The sequence below is a fragment of the Corapipo altera genome, unplaced genomic scaffold (genome assembly GCF_003945725.1).
Source record: "Corapipo altera isolate COAL_440 unplaced genomic scaffold, ASM394572v1 23, whole genome shotgun sequence".
Lineage (NCBI taxonomy): Eukaryota > Metazoa > Chordata > Aves > Passeriformes > Pipridae > Corapipo > Corapipo altera.
In genome coordinates this window covers 3,127,895-3,148,065 of record NW_020884878.1, presented here as the reverse complement: position 1 = coordinate 3,148,065, position 20,171 = coordinate 3,127,895, and the positions used below count along the sequence as shown (strand labels likewise).

The 20,171-nt window shown below is 40.8% G+C and overlaps 1 protein-coding gene across 1 annotated transcript in view; it reads right to left on the bottom strand.

Moving 5' to 3' along the window:
• Positions 1-20,171, bottom strand: part of JAG2 (jagged canonical Notch ligand 2) — a 69,798-nt gene that overhangs the window by 48,128 nt on the left and 1,499 nt on the right. The gene's annotated exons all lie outside the window — the stretch shown is intronic.

Sequence of the window (20,171 nt, the reverse complement as noted above, 5' to 3'; positions counted from 1 at the left end):
CTTTCATGAACTATTACTATTACCTTGATACCTGCAAATCAGCATTCAAAAGGTATGGGTTTTTTGGCAAACCAGACATGTCAGATTTTTCATCCCAAGAAAGATGATCAATCTGCTGACAGCACTTTGTCAGCCATAGAACTCATATATAGTCATAGAACTCATAGTCAGGCATAGAACTCATATATTCTCCAACTCATAGCCTGAAAAACGCAAAAGGTGAAGGCTGAGCTGAAACCAATACTTGAAGTTTTCTGCATCAATTACATGCTATTGCATATTAAAACTTCTAACAGACACAAAATTATCAATTTCACATTAAAAGGACTGACTGGAGTTTCTACGAGGAAAAACCTCATAAGAATGAGGTATGAAGTAGAAAAAAAAAAGTTTGGCTCCCAAACAAACCCTGAGCCCACCTTATCTTCCTGTTCCACAGCCACATGGTAAACGTAGGGTCTCATCACCAGTAAATACTACTTTCCAAACCTCAATCAAGCATAGGCAGCATTTGCAGTCAAACATTTTGACTGTCAGAACAGGCTGAACAACAACAGCATAGTACTCTTCTTACTGCTAGTCTAATTTTTGTAATTTCTGGAATAAACCATCACCAATATGTCTTGCAAGTCCATTAAGTCTTGACCAGCACAGTCAACTCTCCTGCTTGCTTTCCTAAGGAACTCTGAGACAAGTGAGGCAAACAGGTCTGGGGGCTTGCCCCCCCTTATTTTTGTTTCAGCACCTTCCCCCCCCCCTCCCTCAAGCAGCCTGCTTGCCATGGAAAAAGCTGACTTCAAGGCAAGCATATTCCATTTCCTTCCCCAGGAACCCTGCAGCGAGTTCTTACAACTTCCTCATGAATAACCCAGAGGTGCAAAGGGAATAAGGAAGAAATAAAGAAAGATTCTGAGAAGATTCAGGACTCATCCTCAATACAGGTTTAAGGGTAGACAAATGAAACAGGTCTGCAGGTTTATCTTTTAGAAAGAGACATTATAGAGTCACAATGGAGACCTTTGCTGAAGGAGTAAATGATCCCCATTGTGGGAGGGGGAGGGTTGGGAGGGTTTTTTTGAAACTTGAACAATATTTCAGCCCCTTGCATGCAAGAACTTGTCTGCTGGTCTCAGAGGCCATTCACCACACAAAATCATAAAGATACCTATCCTCTAAACCCTCATTTTTCATTTAAGCAGCAAGCATAATGTTTCCCTTTGGAAATCAGGGCCAAACAGCCCCATTTTGTTAGGAGTGGAAAGCCGGTTTAGAGTAGTGCAAACATCAATAGCAGATAGCAGAAAGCAGTTGAACAAGTTGAAGCTTTCTATTCGAGAGCAATTACTGCAGTTATACTCCTCTTGGCCCAGTCACAAAAGCAGAACCATGTTTACAAACTCTGGAGCCCTAATGCTGTTTGAGGGGAACTCTTTATGAATTAGCCCCACCTGACAACCTTTAGGAAGTCTGCAAAACCAGGGAGTGGGGAGAGGGGCTATTTTTTGCCATGATTAACAGTCAACAGGCTGATATCTCCACCTACATGAGTTTGAACACTCATTCCACTCCTCCCCCAAACTAAGCAAAATCTAAACTGGAGGGGGGTGTGTGTGGGTGTGTATGCATATGGGGGTGGCAGAGGGAAATCTAGATGTCTAGACTACTAAGAGTCATTTCATTGCAAAAAGAGCACAAATAAAAACAACAGGTGAACAGGAGTCAGCCTTGGAGTTAATATACCAAATTTAACACCCAGGTAGAGACTCATTCCAGTAAAATTACCCAGCAACTAGGTGGAAGAATCCTACCAACAACCAGCTGCATGCATCTGAAAGATGAAACAACTTCAAGGAGGGACTCAAAGGGGTATTACAACACCTATTTGGCAGTGCCTAGTGTTTTGTGAAATAGGAGCATAGTGTGCTTCTCTCCAGGATGATCAAACTACTAGGATCATGGCACACCTTACCAGATGATATACCTGTAGGAGATCTTCGAGTGAAGGTTGTAAGACACTGATCCTGCTGCAATGGCAGAATGCAGCAGGAGTTTCTCAGCATGAAGGGGTTTTGATATATCACAAGACAGCAAGCATTTTAGCTGAGGAGTTCTCAAAATCATCTGAAGTCACACATAAGCTTTAGCTAATGCCTGTAAAACAGTGACCCACTTTCACAAAAGGCCAAAATGCCATGACTGACTAGAGATCCTTGAAGCAGAACATTAATACAGTCACCTCAGGCCACATAAAAGCAAAGAGAAAGCCCTCTGGAGATCCAACTACATATGAGAAGCTAAACTGTTGGAAGGACTCCACAAGTTTCTTGTAACTAGACAGAAACTCAAAGCAAATCTCAGCCAAGTCAACTTTGTGACAAATGACAAGTCTTAGAGATGTATTTGCTCCCGATACCTCAGTGATACCCAGACCTTTGACAGCACTCTCTGTCAGACAGCTGCTGCAGCCAGGGCAGCAGCACCCCTGAGAAAAAAGGAAGCATGCACCTCACCAATAGTTTTCACAAGGCCAGAAACAAGTCATTAGTTTCTTATTTAGAAAACCTGAAGGAGATCTGACCAGGCAGTACTCATGTGAAGATTTCATCTGAAGAAAAGTTCATCTGCTATCTACTCTCAGCTCATGGGACACTAAAGGTTCTAGAAGAGCCCATCCCTATTTTAAAGCAGAGCCTTTCACATAGCAGTAATGCTAGTCCAGTGGAACAGAAGTAATACTTGCCTCTGCTTTTTATAGCTGTCTGCTATTCATCCCCACCCTACTCCATCCCCCCTCCCCTGATTCCAGCATGTACACATCTCTGTACTCAGGGAGATTAAGTTCCAACTATGAAGTCCAAGCTGCCAACTGTGGCCACTTAAATTTGAACAAACACTGAAGGATTGACTTCCAAGTCATTTGTTTTCCTTATACTTTTGGAACTAAACAAAAAAAAGCATCAGTGAAAATTTTGCTACTACGGTACTCCCACAATCACTTGCCTTTGTCAAGATTTTTCAGCAAGAAACAAGAATATCAATGTTTAATACCAGTTCATGTAATCAAATTTGTCAGTTTTCTTGAAACATCAAGGGGGACATAGAAAAATCTTTTCCTTAACTGGATAAGCAAGCTTAATATTCATGAAAAAAGTAAGCAATTTCATCTTAGATGAATGACCAGTAACTACAATTTTATTCTAGTTACTAGAATAGTGACATTCTAGGCAGTCTTTAAACTACTACTTAACCTTATCATTTCTCTTTCTACAGTACCTTTCAGAATTCTCTGTACCAACTGTCATAATGGGAGTATAGTGTTGCATATCTCATTATTTTAGCTTCCAACCTTGTTGAATGTAAACTAATTTTCAGAGAGCCTCACATGACCCTGAGTTAATGACACCTGTGACCTTGTTCTTCTGTGCAAATCTGTATTGATAAGGTTTCCCAAAATATATCTTGCAACTTGCTGGTTCCACAACCAGTTACTCCTTCAAACCAGCAAAGCCATCTTGCTTCTAGCTAAGCAAGTTCCCTCCACAAACTCAACACAAGTTCTTTGATCAGATTACATTAAGAGATCTGCCTCCCACTCTCACCCATGTCTTGACTATTTAATATTCAGATGTCTGTTGGAAAGAGCATCCTGGAGAGAAAGGGAGGCTAAAGAACAGGGGAAACAACAAGGAAAAAAGATATCCAGTGCTATGACACTGTGATTCTGTAAGTGAAGGTGGAGGGAAGCAGTGTGGTTCCCCTGTTCTCCCTCTCCCCTGAGATGGGATGAACAGCAATCCCCAAGAGGAGGATGTCAGAAATCAAAGGTCCAGAGAAACGCAAGAAGGAACAAAGAGTCATCATTTCCACAAGAGAAATGCAAGAGTTGGTCAAACCTCCATAGCCTAGAAGAGGCACAAGGGGAATATGCAACAGAAGCCTACAACGCTTCAGAAAGAGATCCTGGGGATGGTTAGGAGTAGATCATCTATTTTCATATTCTTGACACAAAAAGCATAAAAGTAAGCTAACAGGAGCCATGGCCAGAAGAAATGAAGAAAAGATGGCACTTTAGGCAGAACTTTGCAAAACACTACATAGGTTGCCTAAGTGCAAAGTGATTTTAAGAGTTTTGTAGGTCCAAGGACAGTGTGGCAGAAATACTTCAGAGAGACCAATCACAGCTAGCTCAGGAAGGTCCCAGGCTGAAAACAAAGCTTGGGAGAACACAGAACAGTTTTTTATATTCTTGCCCTTAGCCTCTCATCAACATTTGCTTACATTCCCTGAACTCTGACTTCAGTACAGGTGCAGTTCTAAAGCAAGTATTTTGCTTTTTCTAATGGCTGACATTAAAACATGAGAGTACTAAAATAAATAAAACAATTACACTGTAGAATCTTGCATGCCTGCCTGAGCCATTACCATTTATCCCAGGGTATAAAATTGTGCCCAAGGAGTGTTCGAGGAAAAAAAAAAAAAGGGACCCAGGATAAACAAAGCACAGTTCTAAATCAGATTTATAATTATATCTCAGAACTCCTCTTTGAAAACCATGACAGAAGAAGCCATAACTGAAAAATCTAATTAGATTCTCCTTTCTGCCATACTGAAATGTCACATGAAATAAAACAAATGCAAAAATCACCATTTGTATGAAATACAGTCAGGTACCCGTTGCAGTAAACACAACATATGCTATTCAGAAAAAAAAGACAAGCTGAGCTAAAGCTACTAATTGGAGACCTTACTATTTGGAATAAAGGAGGACTGTAGGCTTCTGAAACTTCCCCTGAGGAAAAGGTAATCCAGACAGTCTTTTAATAGTGATTAAGTCAGGTGACACAAAGCAGAACATTCTGTCATCCCAGGTAAGGTAACAGAAATGCTTGAATACACCAAGCATTTATCCTTTAACTAGAGGAAGACTGACAAGTGTCAAGTGAAATACTAAGCTTACCAATTTTTCACACAAAAATTCATCAGCGTGTTTGCGATAAAAATCCTGGTTTAACTATAAGAAAACTGGTACTTGTCTTGGAGAGACTAGACCAAGGTTTAAACAGAAAGGTAACTGAAACAATTTGGCAATTCATCTCCAAATTTAAGCTACTCTATTTACATTAGTCCAAACCAATCCCTATTGGGTTCTATATAGCATAGATGAAGGCTGGTGCTATTCCTAATTAAGCCTCCTCCACTAATAAAGTGATTCTGCACTGTCTGTGTGTCACTGAGCCAAGTTCACACCAACCAGACATGTTCTTCCACAGTAGCTGAAAAGCAAGCAAGAAATACCTCCCCCATTAAAAGCTGGGACTCTCAGTAACTCAGGACACAGTCTAAGAAGGAACAAAACAGCTTTCAAAACATCACTCATATACTCCAAGTAGAATTAGGGCAAGAATAGAATAGAAATGGTGAAAATTAAGTTAGCATGACTGGCACAAAAGCTGTGAAGGCAACAGCATCTGTGACAGTCTGGAAATACCAGCTAAAAAAAGTGTTATAACTTTAGAGCTGAAAGGGATTAAAAAGCAAAAAATAGTCATAGACTTGCTGCAGAACTTCCTCTAAGTTGACTGAACTACCCTAAATGCAACACTGCTATCTGTAAAACCTATCTTCAAATATAGAAAGGGAGTACTGCCATTACTCAAGATCCCAGACAAACTACAGGAAGAAGCAGACTCTTCAGAACAGACCAGATTAATTGTCTGGACTTCCAAAAGATGCTTCTAGATACACTGCATGGATACCTAGAGTGCTCCTGATAAAGGGAAATGGTAGATATATCTGCTTAGCCCTTCAGATCTGCCTCAGTACCTGTGTACTTGACAGCTGCTGTCAAGTACTGACAGATTCAGTCCAGGGCTCAGGCAACACAGATTCAGAATTTGAGCAGAGATCAGAATCCTTACTGACCTCAGGAAACACAGTTTAGACCAGAATAAACAGGGGTAAGGAAGCAGGAATTAAGACACAATAAGCCTTCTGGATCCATACCTATAGAGGTAAACCCATTTCAGGTAACCTTGTTCATTTGAACTTTTGCACACTGTCCAGTAGGGAAAAAACCACCTTAAAAGTTTTGGTCAATAAGCACAGAAGACCTTGTCCTTCAGGTCTCTAACAAGTCATATGAAAAGACTTGCAGAAACTCAATACCATTCAACACCTCAGTGAAACTGCTTTTGTTCCACATAAAGGAATCCCACCTCACCCTGCCTATTCCAATCTGCAACAAGGATCACGGCAGACGCATGTTGGAGGTGATACTTAGATTTACTGGTCAGAGGCCTAGCATCCCATAAAAAGCCTTAGGCGTGTGGAAAACAGGCCTCAAAAAGGACAGGTCCTCCCATCTACCAGAGGTCTGTTCATACATAACCACTGTGAAAGAACAATTGACACTATAAAGATGATATGTACACGAAGTCGAATCCACCTAAAAGCAGTCTTAACAAGCCACCCTGATCATCACTTTGCTTTGTTACAAAATGAGATGAGAGCTAATGATGACCACAGAATACAGAAGAGTTAGTGTGACCAGCAAATACCAGTGCTCAGAAGAACCATTAGTCATCCTTCCTACTGCCACAGCTCCCCTCTGCTGGTTAATTTACCCAGCACATCTATGTGCACTAAACCTTTATGTAGTCTCATTAAAAGGTAACGAATGTTTAGCTAGCCTTTGATACGGGTGTTAATGTGCCTGTTCCAATGAGGTTCTGGAATGTATATTGGGATACAAAATAGTATCAGCAAACTTTCCTTCTACACCTTAGAAGAAATTAGTAGAGAAGCCAGCCAACCACCAAAACTATTTTAAATATAACAGCTACCAACCAAAGCAATAGAATTTGGCATGGTACACTACGACCATACAAGAGGAAGAGACACCATCCTACTATCTTACCTGAGAGCAGTCAAACAAGTATCACACTCTGTATTGTAACTCTTTCAAACAGGAGAGCCTAGTGTAACACCTTCAGGTTACATTTCTGGTTTTGAGAGTTCTAGAGCAGAAGCAGCAGGAAGGAAAATGAAATTATCCCCACATGCATCAATCCTGCAAACATGCTAGAACCTTAAATAACAGCCTTCTCTTCCATCCTGAACAGGGAGAACCCCAGGTATTGATTTTTAATTGATATCAGAAATTGAGATTAAATCATAAATTATACACAAGAGAGCAGAGTAGCAATTCCAGTAGATGGTTTTTTGCTAGTATACAGTTTTACTGGATGAGAACAAAAAACCAACTAACCAAAAAAAAAAACCAACCAAAAAAAACAATCAAGCAAAAAAACCAAAACACACTGATTTAGATGGAGGGTCATAGGATTAAGTGTAAACAGACACTTTGCCTGATCATTACATAAAAGGAAATAAACAAGCTACATTTTCAGATACTTTCATGACTTCCCAGCTAATATAACACAGTCCTCTCCCACACAGCTGGAGCTAGCACTAGCATTTTCCAAAAATCCAATGAGTTAATCCAATAGCAAAGAACAGAAGAAAGTATTGATGAAATTAGAGAACAGAGAAAAAAGCCTTTTATAAAGAGACATGTACAACACCAGGCAGACAGTTGGGTACCAACTCAACATCCTTCTATTAGATTTCAGCAGAAGCTTTCAGCCCTGCTACCACCTTTGAACTGCTTCAGACAAACTTGATATTAACCAAGTATCCACGTCCTACTCTTTTCCTAAAGTTTTGGAAGAAGTCCAAGATAAATTGAGCCCACTATACATACACTTTCTTGTTGCATTAATGAAAGTGTAGCTAGATTGTCTCTTTTGAAGTGTGTGTAACAACCATGAAGACCCATTAACGGTTAGTGCAAGACTTGTTTTATGCTAATATTTAGAATTCAAAGATGAACTAGTAATTAATACTGCTCTTCCCCTCCCCTCTGCACTCCATGTGGCATGGGTATTAGTGTCCTCTGGGCACTTCAAGCCATGCATCATTATAATTTCAACTTGAAGTCAAGAGGGAATTAAGCTAACTATGTAATAACATACTTTAATTATTGTTCTAAACACAGAACACCTGCATGCACTCTTTTGTATTGGAAATATGCATACTAAGAAGGTAAGCAAATACATTAAAAAACAGATATGCCCCCAAGTTCTGTGTATGCAAAGTTCCCAGGAACAGAGAGCAGCGTTTTAATCTTACCCCTTTTAAATATTGTTAGCTACTGATAGCACTGCAATCTTTCCCTTTGTTTTTGAAAAAGCAAATGCCCACAAAACCAATTCCAGCTAATGAGCCTAGATGTCTTGCCTTAGGAAGAGGAGAGGCCCACACTCAACCTCTGCTCCTAAGGGAGTGGAGATTACAGCATAGTTTTTCTAAGTCCTCTTCAACTCCCTCATCAGTCCTACCCAACTGAGTCACCTCTAGAGCTACTTGGGCAGCATCAGTCACAGCTGAAAGAGGACAAATGAGATAAAGACTCCACTGCCCCACACTGACTGTAACCCCTGACTGATCAAATATTCATACAGCTCCAAACAAAACACATCCCAGTGCTGTGGGCTCTGAGCACAGCTAACATTACAGATCTTCTCATCATAAAGCAACACAAGTGTCTCAGTTTTATTGCTACTTGAGTCACATGACAGCTTCAGTCAATTTGAACTTCACATTTTCACAACAGACTTATCAAACAGATTGTAGAGCTGCTCATGGCTAGTAACAGAAGTGTCATTAATCCAGCGAAAAGGGATAACACACCTAATCTCTCCTTCATTTCAGCCCTGAGTGAAACACCACCTCAGTTTTCAAATTCTGCAAATGGTAAAGAGGCTGGCAGAGAAGTCAACAGATAGAAAACACCTTATTTTAGTTCTCTGTAAACTTGCAGGAAGAAGTTGAGCAGAAAAGTAAGAGTCACCACTCTAAGAGTGGGTACAAGTTCTTTCATGCAGATCCAACTCATGCAAGGAACTTGAATAAAGGATTAAACAGGGACTATGCACACATTTAAATACACATGGTAGAGCCAAAGTTTAGTTGGGAAAAAATAAGTCTATAAATATGTTCCTGAAAGAAAATCTTGTATCATATTCCAGCAGCAAGACTGAATCTTCTGAACAATACTTTATGGCTACAGTAAATCTTTATCACATGCTTGCAGCACCACTCACTACATTGTATTTAATTACTCTTAAAAATTAGTTGCTTACAGCAACAGCATACATAGCCCACAATTCCACGGCATCTATTTGAATATTTGACAACAGACATGATCAATCCCACCATAACTAAGCAGCATCAGAACTTTAATTACCAATCATATCTTTCATATTCACATAAGCTGGAGGGGATCTGATACAGCTTTTTACTACTACAACTGAGACAAACCTCACAAATGGGCAGCCTTTGGAAGGGAAGTGTAACAAGTGTAGCAAAGCACATGAAACAGCCTTTGAAAGTAAGCACTTGCCCTGTAAATTTACTCTAAGCATGTAAATTCAGAATGCTTCTCTTTTTTCCACCCTTCTCCTCCCATTGGCATGGATTTGGAAGCTATGAAAGGCATATTATCTCAGCAAGTCTTCAAATTCATTTCACTGTTGACCCCTAGTTACTCCTCTGGTGGGTAACAATGTTACACTCTTTCCTCATAAGGATGAGTATCAATGGAGAACAGAAGGAAGCCATCTAAAGTAAGCTAATATTAGCAAAACCTGGAGACTAGTTTTGCTAGTCCAAAGCTGGACTTGTATCTCAAAAGTAGGTACTAGTGACTACTTTACAGTTTCAGTACTTCATTTACCACTCACTCTGCTCTTCTGCCTTCTCCAGACTCCTTGTCAAGCTGAAGTTTCACAGGCTACCAAATCTTGAAAAGCCATCCTAAAGGCTCAGGGACAAACAAATTATTGCTGATAGCAAGCTACCACAAGTCAAGACTATTGCTTCATGCCAGCTAAAGCTTATTTTGTTTACCTCACATTTGCAGTGATCTAGGAGTAAATATGAACAGCTTGAGATCAGTTAATATGCAACAGTTTGTACTTCTGTCTAATCCCTGTGACAATCAAGGGGCAACCACTTTACCCCTCACCTCTTACAGAGCAAGAGGGATGTGAAGAGACTACAAGATATAAACCATACAGCCCTGAAGTTATCAGGGTTACTTAACAGCAAACATCAGAAGGCACTGCAGGAGCACTAAATATTTGACAAGCAACACCTTAGCTGAGCATCCAAGTCTAAACATTTCAGTTTCCCTACTTCCTTCCCTTCTTCACTTTCTGATAAGAGAAAGCACCAATATGTGGGGATGAATCACGGAAACAACACTCTGTTCTACAAAGGTCTCCAACCGCCAAATACAATACTAAAATATTTGGGGCCTGTATATAAACATGATTTAAACAACAGTTTATAACCAACACAAGGGTGCTATCAGGTCATTGTTGTGTACAAAATCCAGTCATTACTGAGGGGCAACAGACAGCTATACTTGCTCTTAACAGTTCAAGTAAGCACGGTCAGACTTCTAGACTTTGCTGATTGCATGTAGCCAGTTACAGTAAAAATTCCATGTTGTGAAACAAGGAAAATCATGTTATTGTAACATAAGGGAATCAAAACCATAAAAAGCACGGTTTTTTGGTTTTTTGTTTGTTTTGTTTTGTTTGTGGGTTTTTGTTTGGTTGGTTTGGGATTTTTGGGGGTTTTCTTGGTTTTTTTTTTTTCTACATGGTGTAAGAGAAAGAAACTGCCACTAAAACATATTAAGTAGTAGCACAGATTACCAAAACAGTGCTATTAAAATTGTTCTCAATCAATAGTAAGAACACTAAGTGGTACCAAAAATTGAACACCCTATAAAACTTATACTTCAGTCTTGACTGGAGTAGATCAATAATTAAGCTATTTAAGTATTTCTCAACTTACTGCTCAAAGCACATGTCAATCAAGTCTTCCAAGTATGAAGAAGTTCCCTAATTAGAACTTAAGTTTTTCAGCTGCAATCCAGGACCTTTTACATTAAAAATGTAGACTGGGTTTTAAGGTAGACATTTCAATTTTATGACACTATAACCAGAATCATACATATTCAGGGAGGGGGAAAAAGACTGAAAGAATCCTGTTTGATGTTTAAGGTTAACTGCTACTTTGTTCAATAGTTCACTGCAATTTGCTTGAACAGAACTGCTTTGGAAGGGGTAAGGTAAGAAAAGCTAGCTCTACAGCATCAATATTACTATTGCCTACACACTAAGTTTGAAAAATGTAAAAACTATCCAATCTGAACTTTAGATATCTAGAGTTACTTAAGCTGGTGTGTTCACAGTACTAGAAAAGTACTGGAGAGACTAAAGACCTAGTGGACTATCTGGAACTAGATGAGGCATTGCAAGGACAATTTAAGCATAATAATAATAATCAATTAGTAACATACTAAACAAAACCCACCAGAACACATCCTGCTGGGAACAACAAGTATATAAAATCAGGACTTTCGAGCCTGAAGCAGGATGTAAACAGATTGCAGTTTATGTACTAATACTCCAGTCTTATCTCAGATTCAAAAAAAAAAAAAAAAACCCAAACAAAAAAAAACAACTTCAGAGAATGAGCACCTGTGCATCTGTCCAAGGGGCATATAATTGCTTACTCAAGGACTATTAGGCTGTTTCTTAGCAACCTCAGCAAGCTCTAATCAAGTAAGACTAAGATTGTCATTTAGCCTTGAAATGGCTTGTCCCTTCCATCTAATATAGCATTCTAACTGCTCTTGAGAAGCAAACAGTCATTTCAACCACAGATAAAAATCAAGGTTTGCTATGTGTTTCAGCTCAGAGTTCTTGTTATCAGAAGATCTTCATGTTAGATATGCTTTCTACATTTTATTTAGCATCTGAAACAGCAACTAATAAAATAAACATTTAACTTTTCTCCTTTATATACAAATTAAAGGCTAACTATGACTTTAAGGAAAACCCTTGGAAATAAAGTTTAATAAATGAGCATAAGGTATAGCTCAACTCCTGAAAAACAACATTTTATAACTGTAAAACATACCACAAATATGATTACAAAAAAAAATGCTTAATATCAAAAGCAACAGTAGAGACACTTCAGGTAAATAGCAAGCATTTCTCTCGGAGCCGGATGGTATTTAAATCTTTGGTGATGGTCAAGTGTATCTACTATGTTGCACACGTCAGATTTCTAAATTTAAACATCTTTAAGCAAAATCTGGCCATCAGACCAGAAAAAAACCCCAAGGCATTGGAGTAATTAAAAAAATAAACTCATCTGTTTAGTCCTAATCTACATTACTGCTTGTCTGTAGTATCAATGGATGGAGTCTCCACTTAAGATAGCACCTTTAACCACCAAGTTTTATATACAGTATTTTTTCTTGTACAGTAAGCAAAGACACCACAAGTCTGTGGTTAAATCAAGGATGGTCACCCCTCCCTGACACAAGGTGGTTCTACACAAGAGCCATCACAACACTCTCTTCAGCTCTCTCCATCCCAACAGGTCTCCCTGGGTGTACAGAGGGGAAGGAGCAGCTCTCAGAGCCCCACCACCCCATGGGAGGCAGAAGTTCAGTCCTGCCCAACATGAATTAGCAGAGATGCTCTTAGGTACCCACACTGGTTCACTCCCAGCCCCAGGGGCAGTGGTGGGGTGGGGGTGTTCAGGCCCCACCTGATGTGGGTGTTCAGCTCTCACGTGAGACCTGAACGTGTAGCTCAAAACCACTGAATGAACCTGGCAGACACCACTGCCAACAGTCACCTCTGACCGAAGACTGACCTGTTTCAGACACCCACTAATCAGAAGCCAGACCAGAGGATGACCATCAAAGGTTCATCACAGTGCAGAAGAGGAAGGGAGGGTTGGAGTTACTGCCAAGGAACAGTAGCAACTATCCTGCAGGTAAGCAAATGGCTAAGCATTAAGGAGCCAGAAGCAATGCCATTATACCCTTATTCCTCACTCCCTGAGGCAGTGCCTCTCCTTCCAAATTGATGCTCTCAAGCTCCTTCCAGATCAGAGGATTATTAGCAGCTAGAACTGGAAAGGAATGAGGGAAAGTAAATGTGTGTGCTGGCAGAAAAGGGAGGGTCACTTTCTAGTCTCCTCAGCAGGCTAAGCAGCTCTGAACTAGAGCAGGCAACGCAAACAGGACCCACACAGAGTTGACAAAACATTGGGTTTGTTTTCAGAAGAGAGGGGAGGGAAGCTTTCTGGCACACAATAACATAAAGTGTCTGCAGATGACTAAGAATACGGTGTGATCATAGCTGCTTTATGAACTTAGAGTAGGTTTTAAAGTATGTTCATAGCATGTACTCCAGAGCCAACACTCACACAAATCAACACCTAGAGGAAAAACAAGAGGAGTCAGACTACACAAAAAGGATGAATTCCACTCATCTCACCTACACACAGTGACTCAATGGCATCGCCCAACAGAGGGGTCAGACAGCCACTGGCCCCCAGGGACAGCACAAAAGTAATTTTAAAGGTTAAAAAACAAAATCACAATTTACCCTACATATCTGTCTCAAATACAATCCTTCTCATGCAAGAAAAATTTTGTGGCAACAGTACAGATTAACAACAAATAGACTAAAAACTCACTACACTCTTTTGGCATTTTTTACATCCAGAAAACATAGTTGTTTCCTATAATTTATTGTTTGGCAGAAGCTTAATTTTTGCAGTTTTTGTGCTGACATCCAATGAACTCCAGTAGTAATTCAAAGTGAGCTGGACTTTTACCAGGAATACAAGCAATAGCATCAAACACAGAACGTAGCTTTGGCCACACAAAGCTCCCCAACATCTACACTAACACTTGAACTTCACAAGATCACTCAGGCTGCCTACAATACAGTGGGAATGCAGCCCAATTAGGCCAAATATCACAAGTCTGATATAACACAAGCAATTATAGTCTTACCCCAAACAACTATGCTCTAGATAAACCTGATAGTTTAAGATTAAAGCTACAAGTAGTCATGTCTTCAGCAAACCTTTCATATGCAAACTTTTTTTTTGAGAAAACAGGATTTGAAACATCTTCAAACAGTCCAGAGAAAGTGCTACAAAGCCTCCACTGCCCTGCAGTGACTCAAACATGCTCTGCTTCTACTTCACCCTCTTCTCCAGCTCATATCCTCTACTGTAAGAGTAATCCTGACTACTTTAATACCTATTCCATTTTCAGTCAAAGATTTAATGCCCACACCAGCTGTGTGGCTAGGAGTGTAGCATTTCACAGATAGGCTGGCTGGAGCACCTTCTGGAATAAAGATTAGAAAGTCAACTAGAGGTATACAGGAATACCCACCCTCAGTGGCTGGGAGGTGAGGGAGTTTGTCTGCAAGTTTTAACTTCAGCCTCGATGTTTCCAATAAATAAGCAGGTGTTTATTTAAGGAAGCTTTCAAGGAGTATAAATAGAAGTGTTCTTTACTATCTGACCATCTCTGTGACATTCAAAAACCCCCCCAGAACTTTGAGGTATAAAGTTTAAATAGTTAGGAGAATACTGTCCTTTGAGGTATATTTATTTCAAAGACATAAGAAATTCTAGATTTAGTGACATCAATGCATGAAAGATTAAGAGTGCAAAGAGCATTTCTGCTTAAAATCAGAAGACAGATTTCCTATAGTTACATGAAACTTAAGTCTTTAGACTTTCTATTCTGGGCAAGCTGCAAATAGTTGCTGGCACACACAGCATGCCAATAATAAATCCCTTTTTCAAAGAGTGGTTCTGAAGTGGTTACCATTAAGGCCTTGATTCTTTTTTAGAGGTGACACCTGCAGCTGCTATTGAAATCAACTGGAGTTGTCACTACCCAGCACCGCTAAAGTCGCTCTCTAAAACATCACCTGATTATCTTCTTTTAAGAAAGAGCATAACAAAAGCTGAGAACTACTCTTTGCATTTGTGTAACTTGAAACCAAAGGGATATCGTTTATATAATAAAACCATTCCCTCGACCTCTCATTTCTGATCAAAAAGGTTTCAAGGCAAAAACAGTACCGAGCAGGTAGAAGCACACAAATTCCCTAATCTAGCTCCTCAAAACTGAGGAAACATAGATCCATGTTTTCTGATCCACAATATATTTGTCCATAAATTGCAACAAGCAGGGAAAGGCTCTACAAGTAAAAGGACTGCAGGTGTTTTGGCAAAATATGAAACAGGTTGGCATGGCAGTTCCACAGCAGTCCTAGAGTCTGCTGACAAGTCCATCAGGCAGTCAGTAATCATGCACCAAGTTTAGGGGGGGAAATAAGATAAATAAATAGTCAAGTAAAAAAAGGAAGCTCTGTGTTGTCAGCAAAGCCTTCCACCAGGGGGGAAAAAAAGTTAGGTTGCTAGCAAAGAAGACATTAAACATTTATGTTAAATAGTCAATATACAGCTACTAACTACAATATTTTTTCCACGCTGATTTCCTCTGCTAACGAGGTGTGATGCACGTACATTATAACCCATCACCACACCAGGGGAATTTCACATTTTGGCAGAAGGTCTTGCTCTTAATTCCTTCTTATTCCCTGCCCTAAGGTCTTGCTTGGAACTGTGCTTTTGCATGCACTTTAATAAAGGGGAGTATCAATGGAGCAAAGAACAATTAATTACAGGTAAAGCTTGCTGTGTCTCACTTGATGCTTCATTTGTCTAATTGTAATCCTTTTTATGAAAAAACATACCTACTGTTCCTCTGGTACAGCTGTGTAGAAGGACCTTTTCCAGTGCTAAACTTTAACCTGCCTAATTTTTAAGCCGATGGGTTGTCATCCAACCTGACAGGATGCATGTTTACTCCATCAGGGAGCAGCAAGTAATCTAATCTAGGATATTTTCATTACAAAGCCTCAAGATCCTGATCACAGAGCAGCGATGGCTGTGTTGAGACAGGAGGTAGACCAACTGTGGATCTACCAGCCAAACAAAAATAGACAAGAGCATTTCCTACAGTCAGGCTACATCTAGTTCCCTACAGGCACCAAGGATCCCAGATAGTGAGCTTCAAGGCTAGATCCTTCCAGGGCCTGAACACCTTCGTTTTTTCAAATTAGAAGGATTGAGAGAGCTTGATGAAGAATCCTAAACTTAAGCAGACAACACGTGGAAGCGCCAAACACAAAGCTGTACCCATAAGCAATAAAAGCTGTAAGGTCAAGTATTCCTGCTCAGGTTTTGGCAGAGGAGGAGATGGGTTGCTTTCTAAGAATTTTATCACTTACTGCTGCAGCCAAGTTATCCTCTCAGCAGTTTTACATATTTGATGGTTCATGCTCCTGTATATGCTTTAGACCAAGACAGAGCCCCTTCAGGCATTTGGATGAGACTCTCATGTGGACTGAATATGGATGAAACTCACACAGAGCCTGGATATGAAAAATATATACATTTTTAATCTACCTGAAAGTTAACAGTACTTCAGAAGTTTAGAAAGTGTTGCTACAATCACACTCTAAACAGGAAAAAGCCTTAGTATAGTGCTCACAAAAATAATTAGTTGCACAATTCTAGTGGGAAAGGCACCCTTTACCCAAGCAATTTGTGAGAGCTGCCTGAACCTCTACAACCTCTCCTTCAGATAGGTACACAGAGTCCTGGCTAAGTACTATGGGAAAAAAGAGATGAAAATGCTTGTTTCTGCTACTTATCTCCAAAGCCCTGAACTCTGAGGTTCACTTGGGGAGTTCAGAGTACACAGCACTCAAACATGCACTGCACTGACTGTCAATCACAGTAGGATCTTGAAAACAGAGGGGCTGAGAGGAGCTAATGATGCATACTGTAATACATGATTTCAACATCCACAACTAGTCAGAACAATTCCTCTATATGACTAATTAACTGAAGTAATGGATGCCATACCAATATTTATGATACAGGAAAAGCTGTGAATTCCCTGAGGGAAAGAACAGGGAAAAAACACACACACAACTCCATTTCATGCCATCTTGCAAAGGAGTACAAAAAAATGGTTCCATCCATCCAGCAGAATGCCTATGGCTTCAGAGCATCACGTTCAGCACTAACCTTCAATTAACCCCAAATCTAAAAGTCTGGCAATAACCTAATTGCTATTGATAAACATTGCTGTGCCAGGTATTTCTGAAGCTTCAGTGTCTGAACAAACAGCTTTGTGCTAGGAAAAAAAATGCTAAGACTAATGAACCTAAATTGTGTAACTGATTAGAATCCATTTTTCAAAGCTACTTGGAATTCTTCTGTCTTTTTTGTTTTAAAGTTGCACATAAATTTTAATTGCATCATTTGTTTGTTAACAACCTCAAACAATCATTAAGCTTCAAGTTTTACAGCAGGAGGCAAAGAAATAAATGTGAGGTAGGTGGGTGAAGAAGACAGCTGTATTGTTCTAGCCGTTCCTCAGCCTCTCCCACTGCCAGATTTCTGTGGATGATGTATCCCAAGGTAGCAATTTTAAGAACTTTTTGGCAATATCCCAAGCTCCCTCTTGCAAATCAGAGATCAGACTAATGATATTAAAAAAGAGAGACAGGAAATAGGAATAAACTGGATAACTGACACTGTAACAAACACCAGAAGTCACTGAACTCTGGTACTGCAGCATTACAGAAGAGACACTTGTCCAAATTTTGGAATAAAATTTTACCTTGTAAAATTAAAAAAGAAAATCAGTAAACCAAAACAAATTACTTCTCATGAAACTACTTGCTTTATAGCTACTGCTAACTCAGGACACGGCAATATCAAACAGACTTCAAGAAAACCTCCCTCAAGCAATTTAAACATTACTACATTAGTCTCTAAATGAGGGAGTTATTGTTCAGATGAGGTTCACTAAGAAGTGAACATATACCAATGCTGGCTTTCATTAGGGTTGGATTTTTTTAGTCTTAAAAATCCAAACTACAACTACCGAAAAAAGTCCTTTTCTCCCTGCCAACACCAAAGCAAATTTGCTTCAGAAGGACACAATTTCCAATTCTCTTTACTCTTGCTCCTTCACAGCATATTATATAAGCAATAATTTCATTACTGTTGTATAGCAAAAATAAAAATCATATAAAAAAGCTATGCCCATTTTGTTATTTCTTGTTTGCAAACTTGAATAGAGAGAGAATATTACTGGAGAATAATTTTGAAATTACCCCAGGGAGTTGAAACCTAACCCAGGAACTCAATCTACTTCAAAAGCCCCTTGTGTTAAACTAGCATTACAATTAAGCCTGTCCTTGCAGAGTCTACACAGCTTATGTACAGCTCTGACAAAGATGCTGTGTTCCCCATCAACAGACTGAACATCAAGAGCTCAAGATCTAACTACAATATACAGGAGAGACTTCTTTTCCATAGGTGCATCCACAGATTGTACAACTACTCCAAAACCTATTTCTAGAATCATGGGTAGGCTGGAAGAGTATTAAGTAAACCTTCCAAAAATCAGCTAGCCACCCACTAGACTGCAGTGGCACTGTTTAAATAAATTACAGGCTGCTTTGCAACAGTTGCAAGAAAAAAATAGTGGAAAAAACCCTTGAGGATTTCAATTCCCTTAAAATGCTGGAGGTAACAACGCAAGAAACAGCAGCAGACAGGGCCCTGTACTGGAGACACTGCTTTAACTCACCTGCAAGAGGCAGGTCAAACAGGCCTTACTTAGGACCAGGTGAGCACAGAACAACAATATCCGGCAGCTGCAAGGTAAGAATGTGCTTATTCCAACAGAGAAAAATCCAAAGAAGGCTGGGCTTAGGGACCTGCACCACAAGGATTATCAAACTCTCCTCGTGTTTCAAGTAGCAATACTAGAAACTGGCAAAATAAAAGCGTGAGTTAAGTTACCTTTACTTCCTCACACAGATAACATATAAAGTTTGAGGTGCTAATGTTACTGCAATCTCCTACTGAAGAGTTTACGATTTCATCAAGCCTCTATTAAACGGTCAATAAAAAGAAGAAAGAATATTAATTTTCCCTTTGATCTTACAACTTAAGAGCACAGTTCTAAATACCCTGTTTTTATGGTATTGATTATACCCATTAATAGGAACGTTTCCAAGTTCAACAGGCCACAGGACCAACAAAGGCCATCAAAACACCCCAACCTGGCAACCAGAGCTTAAGTGGCTCTGCACAGAAAAATTCATCGGTTGTACTGTATTTTTTTAACCATTTAACTGCTGCAAAACCCCTATCTCTAAGTAACAGGCAGTTCTTAAGGCACGAGCATCAGGTCCCTAGCAGCACAGAAAGTTAACTGATTTACGTGGAGTGGGTTTCCTTTAGCTTGAAAGGCAAGTGAAGCATTTTTGCCCCTGATCACTCCTAGCTGGCGTTTTCCAAGGAGCGAAGATCCCACGAGCTACGTGTGTTTCAGAGAGGTCAGCAAGGGCCATTTCATCTGTTTAGTCACCAGGTGCCAAACGCAGCCCGCAGGTACCGAGGCTCCTGATACGCATCTCCGCGCTCGGGCACCGCACCACCCCCATTCCTCAGCGCCTCGCAACTTGCCAGCTCCCACCCCGTGGCCCACTTGGAAGGGCCGAGGGCAACAGCTGTGAAACTCCCTGCAGGATCCTACCTGCCTGCAGCCGGGCAGGGAGCCCGGCCTTCCCTCCCTCCTTCCCTCTCCACACCCAGCACCCCCAACAGCAAGAGGGATACACCAGCCTGCGAGGACGGGGACCAGCGCTGGCCCCTGCGGATGCCCCATCCCTGGAAGCGTTCAAAGCCAGGCTGGACGGGGCTTTGAGGAACGCGGTGTACCGAAAAGTGTCCCTGACCATGGCAGGGGGGGTCAGACCCGGGGGATCCACACGGTCCCTTCCAACCCAAATCATTCCATGCGCCCCGCGGGTCAGGCGGCGCACGGAGCGGCGGGGGCTGAGGTAACGCACCCGAGAGCCCCCCACGAGACACGGAGGGGAGGGCAGGGAAAGGCAGAGCAGCCGCGGGGTTCCACACACACACGGAGCCGGCGTTTGCGGGGTCTGAGCAGGGCTGCGCTTCGGCAGAAGGCGGCTGCTGCTGCAACCCCCGCTCCGACAAACCCGCCCCACCTGGGGAGACGGGGAGCGCCGGGCTCGCCCGGGCACGGGGTGTCCCCCTGGTGCGGAGTGTCCCCTCCCAGCTCAGGTGTGAGGGTCCCTCAGGTG